A 9,908-nucleotide genomic window follows, 5' to 3' on the forward strand; every position below is an offset into this window, starting at 1 on the left:
GCTCCGCGTGTATCATGCGCGCTAGGCTTACTGATACAATGAAGAAAATACGAGTAGAAGACGGAAAATGCGTGGCTTCACCAAAAGCGGGAAGTGAGAGCTCTTGGTAACATAACAATCGTTACCTACACGCTCTTTGGTTATATCCGGCGTTGTGTGTGTTTATGAAAATGAAGGCACTCACTAAAAAATAAAATAAAAAACAAACAAACATACAAACAAACAAACAAACAAACAAACAAACAAACAAACAAACAAACATACAAACAAACAAACAAACAAACAAACAAACAAACAAGTCCTTCAAATTATATCAACCGATTATGTTTATCACCTTGACAAAATCTCTCAAACCTGGGACTCTGTGCCGTTTTGAACCCGAAGCGTTTCGTATTTTGATATATTGTTCTTTTTTTCTCAAGCTGTTATCATCATCATCATAATCATTATCACCATCATCATAATCATTATCATCATCATCATCATCATCATCATCATTATTATCATCATCATTATTATCAGCATCATCATCATCATCATCATCATCATTATATTATAGCGAGTTATAGCGCTATATAAGTTTTCAGCATTATTATTATTTTATTATCATCAACATCATCATCATCATCATCATCATCATCATCATCATCATCACCATTATCATCATTATCATCATCATCATCAAGGCTTATTCCTCATGGATGTCGCCATGGCAACTGCCACCCATAACAAGCTTCTGGACTGTGTCATCCTTCCACATTCAGTCACTCAAGCTGTTATTATAAAATGACATATTCATTGATAGATAGTATGAAGTTGACGTCACTCATGACTTTGTTATTGTTTTTGCCATCCGCGTTTATGAGTAATTCTCACTAAACTGTATTAACCAGACTATAAACAATCATGGCTACACACAGTTTTGTGTGTTGGTCCGTTATACTTCCGGATGGCAATGTTGTGAACTTCTTAGCCAAGCGCATATTATCTATGTCTTGGCATGCGATAGTTAGAACGAAGATGACGTCACTGAGATCTTTGTTATTGTTTTTTGCCATCCGCGTTTATGAGTGATTCTCACTAAACTGTATTAAGAAGACTATAAACGTTCAAGGTTACACATAGTTTCGTGTCTTGGTCCGTTATACTTCCGGATGGCAATGTTGTGAGCTTTTTCGCCAATAGCATACTGTCTATATCCAGCTGGGGTTTGTTGTGAGTATTCTATCTGAACGCATAGCATAATAGATTGTCATATAAACACAAGATGTCGTTTGTTTTCTGTGTAATACGCTTCAACAGTCGTAACGTCACTTCCTTCCTAATGACGCAGGGTAACTTAGTAACTGGTTCTAAACTATCGGAACAATGGCGGACGCCCGTATGAAATATTTCCCCGGCGAGCATAAAAGCGTATCCAGAGGAGAAATAAAAACCCCCATTAATTTGATCATGTTTTGACTTTTACACATTCTGATCACAAGGGATGTGAAAAGTTCTAGCCAGCATGAAGAATAAAAAGTAATGATTTTCTTTGTCTAGAACCAAGATGGCCGCCGTTGCCGGGCGGCGTGACATCAGACTATTGAATCGTATTGTGATAGTAAATAACACGAAGAGTTCAGACATCATCTGTGTTTTTATAGCTTTTTGTTGGCGTGTCCGATGACGATGACCCAATTTGTTGAAAGTGTATATAGATAGTGTGTGCTTGGCTAAGAAACTCACAACATTGCCATCTGAAAGTATAACGGACCAACACACAAACTCTGTGTAACCATGAACAGTGAGAACAACTCACAAATGCGGATGGCAAAAACAATAACAAAGGCCTGAGTGACGTCATCTGCATACTATCTATAGATAGAATGCGCTTGGCCAGGGAGTTCACAACATTGCCATCCGGAAGTAAAACGGACCAACACACAAAACTCTGTGTAACCATGAACTTTTATAGTCTGGTTAATACAGTTTAGTGAGAACAACTCACAAACGCGGATGGCAAAAAACAATAACAAAGGCCTGTGTGACGTCATCTTCGTTCTATCTATAACGGACCAACACACAAAACTATGTGTAACCTTGAACGTTTCGTTAATACAGTTTAGTGAGAATTACTCATAAAGATGAATGGCAAAAAGCAATTACAAAAATCTGCGTGACGTCATATACTATCTTTAGTCTGTAGATAGTGTGCGATTGGCTAAGAAACTCACAAGATTGCCATCCGGAAGTATAACGGACCAACACACAAAACTTTGTGTTACCTTAAATGTGTATACTCTGGTTAATACGGTTTAGTGAGAATTACTCATATACGCGGATGGCAAAAAAAAAAAATAATAATAATAACAAAGACCTGGGTGACGTCAAATTCATAATAGTTTGAGATGACCTAAAAGTCTCTCCCAGACACACGCACAAGATCCCACTAAAAGGAATACACTCAAATGTTCACAAACCATTTGTTAAGAATTTTTAAAAATAACTACATAGCAGAGCGATGAGAAATAGATAGATAGATAGATAGATAGATAGATAGATAAATAGATAGATAGATAGAGAGAGAGAGAGAGAGAGAGAGAGAGAGAGAGAGAGAGAGAGAGAGGGGGGGGGAGAGAGAGAGAGAGGGAGAGAGAGGGAGGGAGAGAGAGAGGGAGAGAGAGAGAGAGAGAGAGAGAGAGAGAGAGGGAGGGAGAGAGAGAGAGAGAAAGAGAGAGAAAGAGAGAGAGAGAGAGGGAGAGAGAGGGGGGGGGGGGAGGAGGTCGAGGCTAGGGAGAGAGATATCGTATTATTTATCAATCCTTCACACATATAGATAACACGTGTGTAGGGATATCACTCAAAGAATGAATATAAAATTTCAATACCAGCTACTTAAAATCATTTTAGATATCTTGACATAGATAAAATCCATCAATAATATTAACGAATTAATTGCCGCACTCTAGAAAAACTCGTATTGAAAAACTTGGCCAGAAAACTCGTCCTTCAAATATCGGTCGATTTAAATGACTCTCGTCTGGTCAAAAACTCTCAAACCTGGGACTTAAATCAAAATTTCGCCGAAAGCCCAGGTTTGAGAGTTTTTTTTTGCCAAAATAAGGGCCATTTATATCGACCAATATTTGAAGTGCAAGTTTTCTGGCCAAATTTTTTTAAAAATTTTCCCCAGAGTTTGGCAATAGATTCAACAGTCGTGACGTCACTTCCCTCGTATTGACGATTAGTAACTTAGCAACTGGTTCTAAACTATCAGAACAATGGCGGACGCCCTTATGAAATACTTCTCCGACGAGCATAAAGTGTATCTAGAGGAGAAAAACATTATAAATTTGATCATGTTTTGACTTGTATACATTCTGATCGCATGACATGTGAAAGTTCTAGCCAGCATGAAGAATAAAAAGTACCGATTTTCTTTGTTTAGAACCAAGCTGCTCGTTGCTGGCGGACGTGACATCAGACTATTGAATCCTGTCATCTGATTAACAAGTTGATACCCTGGATCAATCAGTGTAGTGTCACTATAGTGGAGTCATCTTCATTCAGCAGTTGTGCATTCACGAATTCCGCTGTAGACGGCGCCTAAGTTTAATTAGTCCTTGGAGAAAGCCAACTCTTCGCCCACCATATTCAGATGTAAAATGAGTACCTGGCCAATGACAACTTCGTCCTTGTCGATAAGAAATTGAAATGGTGCCTTCTAGACGGAATGTCACGTTCTACAATTCGTTTGTGTGTGTGTTGAACCCGTGACCTCAAGAAGTCGGGGAGAGAAGACTCTAATAAAGACTAGGGTTAGAAGCGACTTTTTGGGGGGTCGTTGATAGTTCATATGGTAGAGTCACGATCTCCCCGGCCAGGTGGAGTTGTCGTACCAGTAAGGTCGAGGGTTCGAGCCCCCATCGCCGCCGCGAAATTTTTATTCCCTATTGTCTTCTGGCACTTTCCTACTCACTTCATTTCTTGTTGTTATCAACTTAAGTGCCAGCTCCACTCACTTTTCTGAATTTATAATTCTGAGGGGTGTTTGCTCTGTTTTGTTGTATGTTCACGGGTTTGAAGCACGTAGGTCATTTCAGCGCCAGAGAAAAAAGTGTGAAGAAAATGGGATAAAAGAAGAAAAAAAAATGCCAGAATTAAAGTAAAAGTACCCAATCAAAGTAAGACAAAGGGGGCTGATTCAAATAAGGAATAGAAGTAGTAGTAGTAGTAGTAGTAGTAGTAGTAGTAGTAGTAGTAGTAGTAGTAGTAGTAGTAGTAGTGGTAGTAGTAGTAGTAGTAGTAGTAGTAGTAGTAGTAGTAGTAGTAGTAGTAGTAGTAGTAGTAGTATTTGTTTATTTTGTTTTAAAGGGTTTTACGGCGCTTGCAACACATTAAGGTCATATCAGCGCCAGTAAAAAGGAAGAAAATGGGATAGTAAAAAGTTCTAGAACTACAATTAAAGCACAAAAAAAAGGTAAGACAAAGGGGAATTGGTTCAAATAGCAACAGATGTAGATTCCAAGAGCACACCGCCAAAGTACTTAGTTTGAGACCACCTAAAAGTCTCATCCAGACACAAGCACAGGTCCCAACTAAAAGGAATACACTCAAATGTTTACCAATCATATAATATAATATGTAAACTAAACATAATACAATGCATAACAGATAGATGATTTACAAGGAAAAAAATATCATCTCCCAAAACTATAACTATACATTCGACTGTTTCCCTCCCAGCCAAGGAACTCCGGCAAGGATCAGGACAAAACTATGAAATCTCATTCCAAGATAATGACAGGAAACAATTGGAAAACGGGTATGGGGGATAGAAGACACAGCATGTACCTCCCTGCCCACTATGAGGTCAGGATCCCCACCCAGAGACTTGAGGGAAAAGTAAGACAACGGGGAATGGTTCAAATAGGTAACAGGTGTAAATTCCAAGAGACACTATCAATATACTTAGTTTGAGATCACCTAAAAGTATCACCCAGACACCAGCACTAGATCCCACTAAGAGGAATACACTCACATGTTTACAGAATATATCCAAAACAGAATACATAACTGACAATACATCACAGAGAGATTATTTACAAGGAAAAATAATGTCATCTCTCAAAACTATAACAATACATTTGACTGTTTCCATCCCAGTCAAGGACTCCGGCCAGTGTTGGCAAAACCAAGCAATCCCAATCCAAGGATGAATGTCTACAAAGACAACTCGAAAAACAGATAAAGGGAGAAAGAAGACACCGCGTGATCTCCTGCCCACGATGGGAGGTCATTGGACCTCGCCCAGAGCGCCACATATATCAGTATTGATGGTGACAAAAAGTGAAAAAGGAGGGAAAAGTTAACGACTGCCCTTAAGCCCTAACTGTACTAACCCTCACTTCAAGAACAATTGAGATGATAAACTATCATTTATTGATACTGTATCTAACGTCTGGCAAATGGGAAACGACACCTATTTAATATACGAGTCTCTCTCTCACTGCCAGTACATTTGATTGAGGGAAAAGCAACTTTTTAAAAGGATGAATGTCCACCCCACTAGACTCCAAAATCGCGCATTTCCGCGGATCCGAGGAAAACCCTTCATCACTGATATAATATAGGTAACTAATAATATACTGATACAAACAAATTCATAAAATTGGAGAAAAAAAATACATTTTTAAAAAATTTGCCCCATGTTCTCTAGTTGAGCACTTTTAAATCATGGCTTTTATTTCATTTATATTTATTTATGTAATATCACATGTATTCCTTTACCACAATGAAGTGTTAAAATAAAAAGAAAAGAAACGAACTGTGTATTGCACATAAACATTCAAAACAAATTCATTTCAAATGTTAAACGTAGATCCGTGTACGAGGAAACAAAAATCAAAATCATACAACAGGGATATGCACACCATATCAAACAGCACATCTCACGTCGTCAATGGAGAATGATGTTTGTTTGTCGGTTTTTAAGGGTTTTACGGCGCTTGCAACACATTTAGGTCATATCAGCGCCAGTAAAAAGGAAGAAAATGGAATAGTAAAAGTTTCTATAATTACAATTTAAGCACCCAAGAAAAGGTAAGACAAAGGGGAATTGGTTCAAATAGGAAACAGGTGTAGATTCCAAGAGCACACTATCAAAGTACTTAGTTTGAGATCACCTAAAAGTCTCATCCAGACACAAACACAGGTCCCCACTAAGAGGAATACACTCAAATGTTTACAAATCATATATAATATATAAACAAAACATAATACAATGCACAACAGAGAGATGATTTACAAGGAAAAAAAATATCATCTCCAAAACTCTAACTATACATAACAGAGAGATGATTTACAAGGAAAAATAAATATCAACTCCCAAAACTAACTTTTCACATTTAACTGTATCCCTCTCAGCCAGGGTATCCAACCAGGGCGAGGACAAAACCAAGTAATCTCATTCCAAGACAAAGACAAAAAGCTAGTTGGAAAATAGATATAAGGGAATAGAAGACACAGTAAGTACCTCCCTGCCCACTATGAGAGGTCAGGAATCCCAGTCAAAATGGAGAATGAGAGTCATTTGGCCCATGGAGCTGGAGTTTAACCCGGTTTCTATCAACGGACAATAATAATTGCTTGCAATCCTTTGGATAGGACGTTCGTCAATCGCAAAGTACTTTCCACCAAATTTAACAGACTCAGCTACCCATTCACTGCTGGGTAGACAGGGGTGGTCAGAAAAAATAAATCTCCACCGCACCTGAGATCTATCTCAGTCCCTTTGTGTGTGAAGCGAGTGCTCTACCAACTGAGCTATCAGGAGCCTCTACTAAGACAATAAACAAACAAACAAATGTCTCTAGTAATGTAAAGCAACAAAATTTTAGTAAATTGGTTCACATGCCAACTCGAACAGAAATAACAAAGTTGTCAGAAATTTTATCTTCAAATGTTGTTTGAAAGATTTGTTCATGTGGCGGAGGATAACTGAAAATGAATTTAGACAATTTTTACATTTAAAAAACAAAAAAAAAACAAAACAAAACTATAAAGGTGGCTTCCCCAAAAGGTTGTTTGTCTTTTTTTTTTTTTTGGGGGGGGGGGGGGGGGGGGGTTGTTTTTTGCTATTCTTTTTTTTTTTTTTTTTACTTCAGCCAAAAAAAAACACACTCCAATACGAAGTTATTTGGAAAAACAAAACAACAATTCGCTATCATCCGTTTTTCTGGGTTAAATAATGAAGTATAAAACAAAAACTGACGATCTAACAAAAAATCATAGTAGTTTAAAGCGCTTGAAAAGGTGTGGGCAATATATATATATATATATAGTTAATTATTATGGTGAAAATTGAAAATTATTTCGGGGCTGACAGAATGCAACAAGTGACTGTATAGAATTCTATGAAATACAAAATAAGGCGCTTTGTCACTGAATGTGGAGAACAAACTCAACAAAATAAGAACCAATATTATTATGTACTAAGAAACAAAACAAAACAAAACAAAACAAAAAAAATCTTCGTTGTGCTCCGTGAGCAAAACACTCATTCTACGGTGATTTACAAGTGGAAATCAATGAATAAATCAAACAATGTGACTTTCCTAACTCTAAGTGGATGAATGAAATAAAACGTTCAAACTGTCAATACAAACACAAAACTGGCGCTATAGAAAACACAATCCAAATCCGCATGTATTTTGGTGGTTGTTTGTTTTGTTTTTAAGGGTTTTACGGCGCTTGCAACACATTTAGGTCATATCAGCGCCAGTAAAAAGGAAGAAAATGGGATAGTAAAAAGTTCTAGAATTACAATTAAAGCACAAAAGAAAAGGTAAGACAAAGGGGAATTGGTTCAAATAGGAATCAGATGTAGATTCCAAGAACACACCATCAAAGTACTTAGTTTGAGATCACCTAAAAGTCTCATCCAGACACAAGCACAGGTCCCAACTAAAAGGAATACACTCAAATGTTTACCAATCATATAATATAATATGTAAACTAAACATAATACAATGCATAACAGAGAGATGATTTACAAGGCAAAAATATCATCTCCCAAAACTATAACTATACATTCGACTGTTTCCCTCTCAGCCAAGGACTCCGACCAAGGTCAGGACAAAACCAAGCAATCTCATTCCAAGACAAAGACAGAAAGCATGTTGGAAATCAGATATAAAGGGATAGAAGACACAGTAAGTACCTCCCTGTCCGCTATGGGAGGTCAGGATCCCCACCCAGAGATTGACAATCTTTGTCCCACGAATTCGTCGTTCGTTAAAAACAAGGCAGTACCCATATACCACAACGTAATAAACAAAAATGAGTGTAAGAGATTCAATATTAAAAGAACAAAATACCAAAAAAAAAAAAAAAAGGGATTCCAAAATCTATAAAAGAAAAATGAAAAAGAAAAGAAAAGAAATAAATCTTTTAGTAAAGAATAAATAAATAATTAAAATAATAATAATAATAATAATAATAATAATAATAATAATAATAATAATAATAATAATAATAATATACTCGTAATAATAATAATAATAATAATAATAATAATAATAATAATAATAATAATAATAATAATAATAATAATAATAATAATAATAAAAACGATCATCATTATCATAATGAAGATAATAATAACTGGAATAATACTTTTTTTTTAGAATTAGATGTAAGAAAAGAAAAAGACTAAAATCATGTATTGGGTACTGACGGCAAACTTGTAACTAAACGCCATAGTGAAAAAGTGAAAAATATATTTAAACTTGTAAACCAACAATTTCTTGTTCTGTCAGATGCAAAAGGAAAACATAAAATTAATTATGTTAAAAATTGAACTTGATATAAAACATAATTATGTTAAAAGTTTAACTGGATAATAATTCATGATAAAAACAAGTAAAATGGAGAGAATGGCAACATGTGTTAATGTGAAAATAAACGGTGTGAACTAGTAGGTTGGTTGTCTTTGTACAAGACACATAGCATTATCATTAATCTGTCATTAGCAACATGAACTTGTGAATTCTAAACTTGAAATATACCATTGAAACAGACAATACCAATTGTTTGCTACCCTTTTGATAGGACACTTAGTCTATCTAAAAATACATTTCCATCAGATCAAATTAGACCCAGCTACTCAAATAGAGCTGGGTGGTCAGGGAGGTTCCAAAACAAAAATCTCCAACTTCACCCAGGATTGATCTCAGTCCCAATGTGTATGAAACGAGCGCTCTACCAACTGAGCTAACTGGACCCCCCTTCACATTCAATAAGACCTAAAAAAAAAAAACCCAAAAAAGGAGGAGGACTATAACTCAAACTCACTCTATTCAGTCTTAACTGTATCAATTACATAAAATTGTATTTGTGCAGCTATGTGGTCTTGTGGTATGACACTCGCTTTTGGATCGGAAGGTCCTGGGTTCGAGCCTCGTGCTCGGCGCATAGTTGAGTCCTTGGAAAAGGCTCTTTACTCACATTCTCTCACTGTACTCAGGTGTAAAATGAGTACCTGACCGTTAACAGCATTGTCTTTGTCCAAAAAAATTGTAATATCACCTAATAGGCGGCATGTCCCGTCCTACATGTTAAATGTTGCTGTTGACCAGGGACCCCTTGTAAAGCGCTTTGAGCACATTTAGTGGGTATTGCGCTATATAAAGTTCAATTCAGCTCAATAAGAGTCCGGCTATTTTATTATATAAACCAAAAGGTTCTTGAAACAATAATAATCATTCAAATAACAGAAACAAATTAACCAGTGGATTATTTTCCCAATCAAAACAAGGAATTTGTGACACACCTTCAAACATCCTCGGTCAAACCCCACCCAGGCATACGATAGGCAACGTGCATACAAGCGCAAGCCATGGATGAGTAAGTAAGTAAGTAACAAA

This window comes from Berghia stephanieae, chromosome 12, assembly GCF_034508935.2.
Source record: "Berghia stephanieae isolate SIO BIC M18660-M18661 chromosome 12, UCSD_Bste_1.3, whole genome shotgun sequence".
Taxonomy (NCBI): Eukaryota; Metazoa; Mollusca; class Gastropoda; order Nudibranchia; family Aeolidiidae; genus Berghia; species Berghia stephanieae.